General features: G+C 36.9%; 1 long non-coding RNA gene across 1 annotated transcript; it reads right to left on the bottom strand.

The window, feature by feature from the left end:
- Window positions 1–7,967: 7,967 nt before the first annotated feature.
- Window positions 7,968–9,692, bottom strand: LOC110703522. The gene is made up of 2 exons (XR_002507689.1): window positions 9,391–9,692; window positions 7,968–8,433 (listed from the first exon to the last, which is right to left on the bottom strand). It is a non-coding gene; the product is annotated as an uncharacterized LOC110703522 (long non-coding RNA).
- Between the last annotated feature and the right edge of the window lie 4,233 nt (window positions 9,693–13,925).

Below are 13,925 nucleotides of genomic sequence, written 5' to 3'. Positions count from 1 at the left end.
GCATTGAACTTATGCGGGAGAAGTTCTTTGTCCAGCGAGACCCCTTGTGAACTAATGCCCTGAAATTTATAGTCACTAGATAGCTTGCTCAAGCTTTCTTGCGTGAGGTTCATTTGTTGTTGCTTCACAGGGTCATCAATTTTGAGGGTTAAAGCCTTTAACACCTCAGTCACGTCAGTTAATTGACTCATAAGTTCATTAACTTCCTCTTGAGTTGCCATTATCCTTTTAGCCTTCCTCTTTTGACGAATCGGTTTATCAAAAAGTAAGACTTGAATAAAGAGGTTATCCTTGATTAATCACCCTTCTCTCCTTGACCAAGTACTGTGGAAAAGGAATTTGGGGATATTCATTGTTAATTATTTGACTCAAACTTTATTCAACATGCAATGGATAGAAGAAGGTAGAAAAATGAGGGCGGTGATATGGAGAAAGCATGTGGATGAAGAGATGTGGAAAATTAGGAATAGAATGTACCCCCAACTCAAACGATGGAAAAAACCGACTCATGCATGAACCTAAGACATGGTCATAGTGACATATACTCAAAGTGTTTGCTAAGACTAGTGAGTGTAAGTGACATGTTAAGACTCGTGTCATGACCATGTGGCTAGACTATGTGACTAGACTTAATTAATGACTTAACAAGGTATAATTAACAGAATTGATTAGCAAACTGTTTAATCAGACACAAAGTGATGACTCGAGCAATATACCAAACTGTCGCCAAAACGACAGGACTGGCGCCTAACTGTGTAGTGTAGCGCCAGACGATAGAGTTGTCGCTAGGCGCTACACTCCATAGAGTGGTGCTGCAGTCCAAATCTCAGCGCCAGTGCTGGAACGTTGATCTGGAACTGCTTTCGGTATTATTACTCTACAGGGTATGCCTAAAGTCGTACTAAGTCAACTCTGATCAGATTATTAGACTCTAATTACCAAGATTAATTAATTAATTAATTAATTAATTAAGCAAAGTCCTTTTTAGCCATTAAACAGTTTATGTTGTTTTTAATGCAAGTCAAACAAACGGTTAGGAAAAACACATAGAGTATGCACAACAAATAAGGCACAATTAGGCAAGTAGGCACAATATGATGCAATGAGTTTGCAACCTAACCATGGCTCTAGTTCTCTAAAGTTCGGGATATGGTTTAGTCAATAAAGGGTCCATGGTGAATTGTCCGGATGCACCGTGCGGAAGCCTAACCGTGAAGGGTTGGCGCGAGTGGATGGGACACCGCGAGTTTTAGAAAAAACTCGCTTCCATGGTTTGGTGAATTCAACATTCTCGGATGTACCCTTTGTTGCTTAGAGCGTTCAATCAGGTAGATGGAGCATAAATTCCCAGAGGGTTATGTCCATATGTAGAACACATATGGGTTTCAGAAAAGTGAGAAAAACTCAATCAGGAAGTAGGATCGAGCAAACGATGCGAAAAACCGGTCGAAATTAGAACGCATATTTTTGGCTCAGTATTGGAAGAATTTGGCGCCGGCAAACAAAGATTGGCGCCAGGTTTTAGTTGTAGCGCCTGGAAACAGAACTGTTATCTGGTGCTACAGTTAAAAGTCTGGCGCTAATATTCTGTTCGCTGACGCTAATTCCTACATGCCTCAACAGCTTTCTGTGCTCGATAAAATTTTCCAGTTTCGCGCAGTGTTATTTCACCTAATGGTGAAAGATATTTCTCAAATTTTCTACGTGTAAAATCCTATGTTTTAACTCATTACGGATGATCTTTCCAATGAGATCTTTTTTATGCATGTGACAATAATGTTAATCAAAATTACGCACATGAAATACTTAGAGCGTTTCGAGTCTCATCCACTCATTCTAAATCATTGCCAAAATAAATTTTAGGAATTAAAATAGAAATCCTCCCCAGTGGAGTCGCCAAAAACTGTAGGGAATATTTCAAGCGTTAATCCCCTAGCTTGAACCCCACTTTGATCATACACTAAAGTACGGTGGCGTCCAAAGGGAAAGAAGATAAAGCAAAAGAGTCGCCAACAAGTTTTTTTTAGGAACTTGTAAACCGTTCACGAGGTGAAGGTTACACCCCTTAACGATCCAAGAGATCGTCAACTCCATAAGGTCTTGAACCAAATAGGGTTCGAGGATGAAGGTACAAATCCAACCTAAAAGAGATTGAACCCTAAACCTGTTTATTCAGATCGTATTCTGTGCGCTTTCTTACTAACATACAATCAATAGAATTAACCCTAAACCTGTTTATCTATATTGGTTGAATATTAATGCACAAATAAAACTATTATTGGCGATCATTTAATTATAATCAAATTAACCCTAAACAAGATTACGAATTATCTTATTAAGCGTGATTACAAGTACCAATTCCCTTTAAACATGAAGGTGTGATCAAGCAATAACAATAAATATATCAAGCAACATAATAATAATCAACAAAACAATAATTATAATCATAATAATAATCATAAATCATGTTAAAGCGTAATAATAGCAAGATCCTAGGCATGATACTAACAAGATTAATAACAAACCCTAGCATGTCACTAAACAATAAAAATCAAAGCTTTAGCCCTAACATGATACTAACATGAATATTAGGAAAGAAAATAGAAGGCATCATAACAATCATACTTAGTATTAAATTTACCCTAGACATGATACTAGGAATATCATAATAACAACCTAAGCATGAACTCTATATCATAACATCAATAAAACGATTAAAGTACTTACTTTGATGCCTCGTACCTCTTTCTAATAACAAAATACACACGTTAGTAACTTCAAAGAAAATAATAAATCAATTAATTAAATTAAATAATTGAAATAAAGATTTGGGACCAAACCCTCAGAAATTAAAACCTTTCACGTCTAGGACGAAGGCAACTTCGAATTATGCTAGGTGTTTCTAGTGCTAATGTATGCGGAATTTTTACATTTGAGAAAAGGCTAGTTTAGAAAAGAGAGAGAGAGGGAATAATCAAGAGAATCTTGATGAGAGTTGGTGAAAAAGAGAATAAGAATTGGTGAATGAAAACGGAGTTTTTAACACGTTATTTATAAAGAAAATCAGCCAAAAAGATAAAACATCAAAAACAGAGTTTTGACGCAAAAAGCCAAGTTAGCGCCAAACGCTGACCTTAGCGCCAAGCGCCAAGCGTAGCGTCAGGCGCTACAGCTGGCGTTTGGCGCTAACTTAGAAATTCACGCGCTTTCTTAAAATCAGATAGAAATTGCCGTACAGGAGAATAAAATCGTATTTTCCTCAAAAACGTTCTTTGATTCTGATTAAAACTCTAAAAAGTCAACAAAAGTCAATTTATCAATGCTAATTGAATTAGGAATGAAAAGAACCTTCTAGAAGAATCTAGAAAACTAAAACCATTCCTAATTGCATTAGGAATGATAAATCTATATTAGGCCCTCCTCTAGATCATTGAGCCGTATATAAGGCTCAAACCAGGCCCAGTTCAGTAATTTGGCTATAACTTCCTCAATATTCATTGGAATTGGGCTTATAATATATCGTTGGAAAGCTCTTTTCAAACCCCATCCAACTACACTACTATTGGACCCATATCATGTACCATCCAAACTGGATTGGCTGTTTTCTTAAAACAGGTTTCAAAAACAGAGAGAGGAGAAAAGAAATTAAAACTATCCGCAACACTAAACTTTCCACACTTTCACTTCATTCGATATGATTCGATGTGAAAGGTACTCATCACTGGGTTTGGTTTTGGAGAGACACAAATGGGTGTCTACAATACCTAAGAAATACACAAGGTATGGATCGAGGTGCTAACTTGTGTTTGGCCGTGGCGGAGAGGTTAGGAAAACAGAGACACCCGAAAACTCGAAGGTGAGTGTTGGATGGGACAATGCCAAATAAATCTTGAGCAGGAGTAATTTTATTGAGTGTTTTGGTAGGCATGAGGTTCAACAAATAAGTGGCCGTTTCAAGGGCATGACTCCACAATGGAGGTAGGAGAGAGGCATGAAATAGAATTGTACATTTAATATTATTAATCGTACGAATCATGCGTTCAGCTTTGCCATTTTGTGATGATGTATGTGGACAAGAAAAGCGAAAAACCAATCTATTTTCGACACAGAAAAGTTTGAACGGATCATTATCAAATACGCGACCATGGTCGCTTTGAAATGACTTAATGGGACGCTCAAATTGGGTAAGCACATATTGTCAAAAATTAAGAAAGGTTTGAAAGGCTTGAGACTTAAAAACAAGAGGAATAGTCCACACATAACGAGTGTAATCATCTAATAACACTAAATAGTATTTATCACCTTTATCACTACGAATGGGAGAAGTCCACAAATCAACATGAATAATTTCAAACGCAGAAAAGGTAGTACTATTAGAATTATTAAAAGGCAAACGAACATGTTTTCCCAATTGACAACCTACGCAAAAAATGGAGTCTTGCTCCTTATTACAATCAATAAAATTTTTACTCCTAAGAAAGCTTAAAGTGGGTGCTCCGGGATGTCCTAAGCGGTTGTGCCATGTGGAAAGAGATGAGGCAGTGAGCGATGTAGCTAGAGAGGTGGATGGTGTGTTTGTGACTGGATATAAATCCCCCGTACTATTACATCTGGCTAGAATTCTCCCTGTTTGTAGATCCTTCACAGAAAAACCACTAGGATCAAATTATATAGACACAGAATTATCATTGGTAAATTTACGAACGGAAATTAGATTTTTAATAATTTGGGGAGCTAAGTAAACATCACGAAGGGAAAGGGATTTATTAGCTATGCTAGAGTGACCATAACCCGTAATTGGAATGCGATGACCGTTTCCCACCTGAATATGATTATTTGTGCTTAAATTAAAAAGGGGTAAGAGATTACCGGCATTATTGGTCATGTGGGAAGTCGCCACCGGAATCCATATACCAAGCCGGATCATAGTTTTGCAATCCCATCGTAGCAAAGGCGTTTCCGAGCTCGGTGGGTATCATAGCCGAATTGGGGTCCGAGCCTTGAGAATAATACAGCTGCGGAGGCTGCTGATTATTGTATAACGTTGGGCTTGGCCCAACATGATAGGCGGCAGGTGGCCTGGCTGCTTGTGGAGTAGGATACCCAGGCCGCTGTACATGCCACGACTGCTGTGGGTTTGGGCACGGGGCCTGACCCCATTGAAGTGCCCCTGGCTAGGCTTAAGGGTGCAGCGGTGGACCAGCCCATTGAGGTTGTCCCCACTGTGGCACCCCTTGCTGCTGCTGGGGTTGCTGCTGTTGCTGGGGGCCTCTGTCGCGCCCTTTGCCGCGGCCACGGCCACCTGATCCGCCACCACGGCCTGATGATTGTGGTTGTTGTTGTTGGAAAGAAGAGGCAGCGGCTTGCTGTGTGGGACAGCCGGATTGCGCCACAAAGGATGATGGTGCAATAGAGTTGTCGTTGGCACGACGTGATTCTTCAACCAAGAGTCTGGATCTTGCGATTTCAAACGGAGGTAATGAGTCTGTTTATTGAATCATAGCAGTCACCGTGTCAAAATCAGTATTTACGAGCCTTGAAACAAGCGAATCACCAACTTTTGCTCCGACATCGGTTGATCAACATTGGCCAATTGATCTTTTAAATTCTTCAATTCACGACAATATGAAGAAATATCTGGAAAATTTGAGAGGTTCAAGGCGTTGAATTGGTTCTCAAGATAGACGGCTCTAGTAGTTTTATTGTCTTGAAAAATCGCCTTGAGCTTGTCCCAAATCTGTTGAGCCGTAGCCCCTTTTTTTATAACTGTTTCAAGCAAATCCTTAGAGATTGTGCCATAAATACAGTTCCTGGCAATGGAATCAAGACGTTTCCACATCTCATCGGATGGATCCGTCGATTTAGGTGTTTTAGAGTCAACATGATCAAGAATATTGTACGCGTGTGCATACACTCAAATAGTTCAACCCAATTTGAATATTGGACCTTCTCTCGATCAAGAATTAGAGGAAAAACATTCTTAATGTTATTAACACCTAGAGCAGGATGATAAGACGCGAATGAAGATGAGTTGTCATCTTTTCCCATGATGACAGCAAGAAGATAGGCGCACCACAAAGAAGAACAAAAGAAAGTAATTGTAAAAGGGAATTAATTGATAGATAGATCAATTAATTTGTAGTGGACAAAATAAAAATTTGCAGGTGCACCAAAGATCAAGATGTCGTGGGAAGAGGACAAAGATTATTGGAAGCTAAAGAAAAATTAAATTGCGGAAGCTAGATCGTAACCTAAAGCTGTGATACCATGTTAGATAATGTAAACTCCTCAGAACGGAATCTATTCCATTGATCCGTATAAATAGGGTTACAAACATGAGACTAGGGATGGCAATATTAAGTGGATATCCGCTAACCCGCTTCACCCGCTTAAAATAAATCGACGAAAACCCGAATTAAATGGATGAGAAGCGGGTGATGGATCGGATCGGATGTGGATGATATTTTTTTCACCCGCTAACCATCCACCCACCCGTTTAACATATATTAAATTTTTAATCAAAGAATTTTACTAATAAAATATAAAATGTGGAAGAAAGTTACTTGTCTTTTTTTGTTGCAAATTAATTTTTCAAACAATATGTTGTTATTGTTTCTTTTTTATTAATAAAATAAAAAAATTATTATATAAATAACCGAAAATTAAAATTTTTGTGAGTTTTTTTTTCATTTTAGTACTCATCCCTTTGTCATCCGCTCCACCCGTTTCATCCGTGGATGATGGACGGATGGATATGGATAATGTGTGAAGCGGATGACGGATGGATGTGGATGGAGCAATTAGGATAATGGATGGATGCGGGTGAAGCTCCACCCGAATCAAATCCGATCCATTGCCATCTCTACATGAGACCTAATATCGTTAGGAATCTCAAGATATTTACAAATATTCACAAAATATATCTCCTACTATCATAACTAGAATATCTATCATATATTCTATCAATAATCAATTACAATTAGTGCTGTCAAATTTCAAACCGAAACCGTTTAACTGTCCGAATCTGACCGACCCAAATGAAAACCGAACCGATTAAAAACCGTTTTTTAAACCGAAAACCGACCCAAACTGCATTTTTGTAAACCCGAAACCGAACCAATCTGAGTAATGTTAAACCGTTTAAGAACCGAACATGTTAACGAACCGAACCAAATATAAACCGAACTGAAAGAAAACCGAACTAAAAAAGAACTGAATCGTATCTAACCCGAAACCGGTTCCAAACCGAAACCGTTTAAACTGGCATAAAAATCGTTTACACCAAACCGTTAACAAACTGCTACCCGTTTACACCGAACCATTTAAAAACCGAACTGGTTGTAAACCGAACTGGTTATAAACCGAATCGTTTATGAACCAAACCGCTTATAAATCGAACCGTTTACAAACTTTTTTTTTTTTTTTGAATAGTACAAACTTTTTATATAATTAAAAGGATTAAATATTAGAAATCTTAGAATATATTTAGCATATATTCCAAACTTATCAATTTTTCTTGACAGCCACATTATCAAGAACTACGAGCAAAAGAAACAGGAACTTGAATAGCCAATGACACATATTATGGCTAGACTTTGTATATGACACATGTTATGCTCATATGTTTTAATAGCAGGCCAAATTTCAATATTTCAAGAGGGAATGGGGAGGGATCATTGCCATTGCCCATTGCCATCAATCATTGCCATTGCCCATTGCCCACTGTGATGGATTAAGGATGTTGTTTTCTGTTCATCATTGGTCACACTCTATTGGAATGTCAATTGTAAAAACCCTTAGTTTGCTCTGTTATCCTAGATGGGAAACTCCATAATTATCATGCCAGGCCTTCCATGCTTAAACCAAAAATAAACTAAAATTATATACAGCCTTGAATATAAAATGAAACAATTTTCTACCCACCTACCCCAAGTCCCCAACTTAATCCCACACACAAGATGATCATATGAGATAAGAACTATGAAATAACAAACTTCCGTAAATACATAAATCAAGTCCACGGATTGAGAATAATACATCATTATAACGGAAGCATTGAATCAACATCCTTAAGCTCAGCAAATTTGCTGAGATAACTAAAACAGTAGAGTGTCAAGTCATTTCTTCAAGCTCAAACAAAAACTATGAATTCATTCTTCAATACACAACACTTCAATATAACAATCCCAAAACCAAGCAAAGTCCATTAGCAATTTTTTTCCACAGGAACATTACAGCAGTTAGCAGACACAGCAGAATGGCAGAACAGCAAACATGGCAGAATAGCAGCAGCAGAACAGAAGAGCAGCAGTCAATAGACATCAAAACAGCAAAGAACAGTCAGCAGAATAGAAGAGCAGCAGACATGGCAGAACAGAAGAATAGAACAGCAGCAGAATAGAGCAGCATAATTTCCATACCCTTGCTCCATTGCTAAAAAAACAGAAACAAAACAACACATTTCATCATAAGTAGATGTAGTGGAGCAACCATATTCCATTATATGTCAACTCATCAGCAAAGAACATGGTATATATTAAAAACTGACCAGAAAATCTTGCAAGTTGGATTAGTTTATTAATGAGAATATATGATTGGCAATGTTCTAATAATCTCAAATATGTACAATTCCGTCTCTTGAATGTTCGTGTGTTACCAATTACCCTTAATCAATTGACTCTGATCATCAAATTGTAGACTTTTTTTTTTGAGGGAAATTTGATGCATTATTATTTTAGCAACATTTGGGCCCAAACTTCAGTTTATAATAGACTAGTAATGCTCCTGGACATAATTTAATGGAATATACAGCATTCTTCAACACTTTCTGTCAATTTAATTCCTAATTCACTCTAATTTTCAATTCCTAAAACAATTAAACTTATATATCCTTATAAACAAAACCCCATTCTTCAACACTTTCAGTCAATTTATTCATTTATATATATATAATCAACAACTTGGCCATCTTTTATATACTATTACTATCATCCATTCATCCCCAAATTTACATTTTCAATTGCCATGCATTACAAGAAATACATAAACAAAATATAAATAAAAAAAAAATAAAATAAAAACCCAATTCATACCAACAAAAAATATCAATTAAAATCGATGGAAACAAAAAATATCATGTGCCAATGACCATGATATATTATCGACAAGCTACTATACCTAAATAAATTAATGTTTGATTGCTAAGAATTGGAGTGCTTGCATGTGAATTATACAATTCTTCAATTTAATTTGTTATATATATTTTGTATACTTCCTCCATTATAAATTGGTTAAATCATGTTACTAAGAATTTCATACCTGAATTCTACATCCTAGCTCAGATTCTACACTACGACATCGCAAGAAGTACGAGAAAGAGAGAGTTCATACCTGAATTTGGAGATTTAGGGCAGCAACAACATCGATGAGAGAGAGGATATCAGGACAGCTTCAAGGTTTGGTATTCTGGCAGCCGTGAATGAATGTATGAGGGAGACAGAGGCGCCGTGAATGAATGTATGAGGGAGACAGAGGCGCCGTGAGCCCGTGAGAATGAATGTCACGGAGAGGGAGATCTGAGAGGCACCGTGAGCCCGTGAGAATAGAGTGAGAGTGGTAAAGTGAGAGTGAGAGTGAGAGTGAAAGGGTTTCACGTAAATCTAACCATTGATTTTTTAAAATCTATGGTTGAGAATGGTGATCTGTGTGTGTTGTGGGAGAAAGAATCTAACCATTGATTTTTTAATTTATGGTTGAGAGTGGTGATCCGTGTGTTTTGTGGGAGAAAGAATCTAACCATTGATTTTTTAATCTATGGTTAAGAGTGGTGATCCGTGTGTGTTTGTGTGTTGTATATTCATCTACAAAAATATTATTCCCTCAGTTCTTAAGTATTTTTTTGCCCCATTTGATCGGGATCAATGCCCAAGACACGTATTAAAACATCAACAAGTATATTTTTATTTTCATACACGTAAAAATTATAAAAACGTTATATTAATAAAATGTATAAATAGATAAATTTAAAAAATCACTCATGAGTCTATAACTTTGTACTAATACATATGAATAACGATGATACGAATATTTAACTATGAGATAGTTAGATGCCATGTGTTAATAATGTGTACATATGATCGATTGAACTAATCAATATTACCTTGTTAATTAGTCATTACTGTTTTCTTTCATTATACAAATCAAAGTACTTTGTAATATCTTCATAATTTCATGAAAATATATAATGATAAACGAGTCATAATTATCAGTCTTGTTGACTAATCAAGTATCGAATTACCAAATTGCAAATTTCCATTTCACAAGAACTCATCAAATCATAACTATGATACTACGCGTAGTATATAAATGATTAAATAAGAAGCATATAATAACCTAATTGTAAAACAATAATACATTAATACACTAACTCTTATAATCTACTTCATAATAAACTAGTAAGATCAGTATGACTAAACTTGAAATAGAACATAATATGTATTTATAAAATCAATGAGAATTTGTTTACAATATGATGCCTAAATATGAAATGATTCGCGACTTTATATAAAACTTGTGAATGCAAAAGGTTAGCAATAACTATCAAATTTCAAACCAAAACCGTTTAACTGCCCGAATCCAAACACTCGATAAACAATTTATTTTTTGAAACCGAAAACCGACCCGAACCGTAATTTAGTAAACTTGAAATGGAACTGATCTGAATAACGTTAAATCATAGAAGAACCGAACCAATTATAAACTGAACCAAAAAAGAATCAAACCAGTTATAAACTGAACCAAAAAAAAACCGAACCAGTTAAAAACTGGACCGAAAAAGAACCGAACCAGTTATAAACTGAACCAAAAAAGAACTGAACTGTTTCTAACCTGAAACCGTTTCCAACCCGAAACAGTTTGAACCGGGGTAAAAACCATTTACACCGCACCGTTAACAAACCGCAACCCGTCTGCACCGAACCGTTTACTACCCGAACTGTTTACAACCCGAAACCGAATTAAAACCGCTCAAGAATAAACCGAAACCGAATCGAACCGATAACTATTTAAACCGAACCAAAACCGACCCGTGAGACAATTAAACCGATTTCAAACCGACCCGATTTAATACCGAACCGATTTCAAACCGAACCAAAACCGAACTGTCAAACCGTTTTGACAGTGCTAATTACAATACATCATTTAATTTGTTCTAAACTTCTAGGGTCAAAGTGTCCCAAATTGGAAATTTCAATTGCAATAATTACGGTACAAAAGTGAATGGATGATGTATATAATTATAAATTGGACATTGGAGTATTATTAATTGTTTTTGTTATCCGAACTGTAAATATTAGTTGTTGATGTCTTCCTTTAATTAGTAGAACCAAATATTAATATCAAGTTAACATATACGAAGTATATTGATTTAAGAAAAATCTAGGATCAATTGGGTTAAGTTTGGAGATGGCAATTCTCACTATTTCTTCTCTGTGATGAAGAATAGACAAGCAAGGAACAGAATTGACTCCATCTTTGATTCTAATCAGGTGTTGCTCAAGGATCCAGATGATATTTCTCATGAAATTATCTCATTCTATAAGTCTCTTTTAGGGACTCAGGCTCCTTGGCTCCCTGTTGTTGACCTTGTCACTATGAGGAGGGGTAAGCAGCTTAGCTGTGCTGCTCAGAGCTACCTCATTAGGCCTATTTCTCATGCTGAAATTGATGCTGCCCTTAAGGAAATGGATAACACTAAAGCTCCTGGTATTGATGGCTTTAACTCCTTTTTCTTTAAGAGAGCTTGGCATATTGTGAAAGATGATATTTATGCTAGTGTTATTGATTTCTTCACTAAAGGGACTTTGCCTAAGCAATGGAATTGCACAACTATCACTCTGGTTCCTAAAATCCCTAATGCTTCTCATGTTAAGGATTTTAGACCTATAGCTTGTTGTACAGTGGTCTATAAGCTCATTTCTAAAGTCGTAACTGCTAGGCTTGCTGCTATCACATTGGTGACAATATCCTTTTTGCAACTGAATTGATGATGCTCAGGCAGGGTTCATTCCAGGCAAGCACATTTTCCAGTCTCGGAATTGTAACTCTCCCGCAGGACATCTAAAAAACCCCGAAACAATAACAATGATTGAAAGAAGGCAATTTAGAGGTGCCAAGCATGAAAGCCCACTAAACCATCTCAAAGAGTTTGAGAAGTATTGTAATACCATCAAGGTCTTTGGGGTTTCTCAAGAATTCATAAGGCTCAAGCTATTTTCGTTTTCTCTAATCGGAAGGGCTTTAGAATTGTTGGACAAGGAAGTGAAACCCAATTCCTTGAGAACTTGGGATAAGGTTACTAAGGAGTTTCTTCCCCGTTTCTATCCTCCAAATAAGACCGCCGAGGCAAGAACTCTAATCCTAAATTTCAAGCAAAAGCCTAGTGAGAGTTTATATGAGGCTTGAGAAAGGTACGAGGAGTATCAACGAGAATGTACTCATCATGGAATTCCAACATATCAAATCATACAAATTTTCAATGGAAGATTGAGCCCCTAAGGGAAGTCGTGTCTTGATGCCGGAGCTAGAGGCCCGATTATGAAAAAGACCAAAGAAGAAGTTGTAGATATAATTGAGGATGTAGTTCGTCACTACATGGATTGGCAAGAGGGAGAGAGAGAGTCCACTAGTAAGAGTGGCTCAACGGTTTATTCGGTTGATCATCTTAATGCAATCAATAACTTGTCTTCCCAAATCTAAAAGTTAGGAAAGGAGATGACATTTATTAAAGCCAAGCTAGAGAGTGCCTCTTTGATTGCAACAAGTCTTCCGTCCCACATAAAAGGGAGAGGTACACCTTCTAAATCTACTCCTCCTTCTGCCTCGAGTAATATGCCAAGTGGTTGTATCTTTTGTGATGTTTGTGGGTCTTATGTTCATGATTCTTCAAATTGTCCAAATGCTTTTGAAAATTGTGATGATGTTGAAAACAATGACTGTGTTCAAGTGACTTTTGTTTCCAATAATAACAATGGGCAAATATTTGATGGTCCAAGGAATTTTGGGAATAGGAATTCTCACCAACAAGGTAGGTTTGATAACTAAAACAATGGTGGTTATAGGAACAAAGAAAATCAAGGTTTCCGAGGTAACTATAATAACAAAGGTTATAATAATCAAAACCAAAGCCAAGGGTATGGAAATCAAGGCCAATCTCATGGATTTGGTGGCCAACACCAAAATTTTGGTAACAATCAAGGTCGAGGTAATTGGAACAATCAACATAGGGGAAATTTTCAAAACAACAACAAAAGGGGACCCCCACTCGGATTTGCTCCAAGACCTCAAGGCCATGGTGACAATTCTTATGCTCAACCCCCATCTTCCAAGACTACCTTAGAGGTGATAATTGAAAACAAAACCAAGATTTTGAACACCTACATGTCGGTGAGTGATAAGAATTTCAATGAGATGATGACACACAACAAGATACTTGAAACCCAAAGCACTCAACAAACCAACACTTTAAAAGATTGTGCTAGACCTTCTTCATTACCTTCTCAAGGAGTTGATCCTAAGAAACCCGTTTATTCTATCACCATAAAGAGTGGAAAAGTGCTTGAAGAGAGAGTTTCTAGGAATAGTGAGGAGGATGAGAAGAAGAGTGATTGTGATTCAAGTGAGGATAAAGAGAAAGATGTGTCAAAGAGTGTGAGGAAAAAGAGAAAGATGTGTCAAAGAGTGTGAGCAAAGAGGAAGTCCATGAGAAAAAGAAAAATGTTGAGAAAGTGCAAGAGGAAGTTTGAAAACCCAACCTTCCATATCCTCGAAAGTTTATGAGGAACAAGTTAGATGAACATTTTGGTAGATTCCTTTACATGTTGAAGGAGGTCCATCTTTTTATCCCTGTCACCGAAGCTATGACCTAA

This window comes from Chenopodium quinoa, unplaced genomic scaffold, assembly GCF_001683475.1.
Source record: "Chenopodium quinoa cultivar QQ74 unplaced genomic scaffold, ASM168347v1, whole genome shotgun sequence".
Lineage (NCBI taxonomy): Eukaryota > Viridiplantae > Streptophyta > Magnoliopsida > Caryophyllales > Amaranthaceae > Chenopodium > Chenopodium quinoa.
The sequence above is the reverse complement of the archived record's forward strand: the minus strand, read 5'-3'. Positions and strand labels throughout refer to the sequence as shown.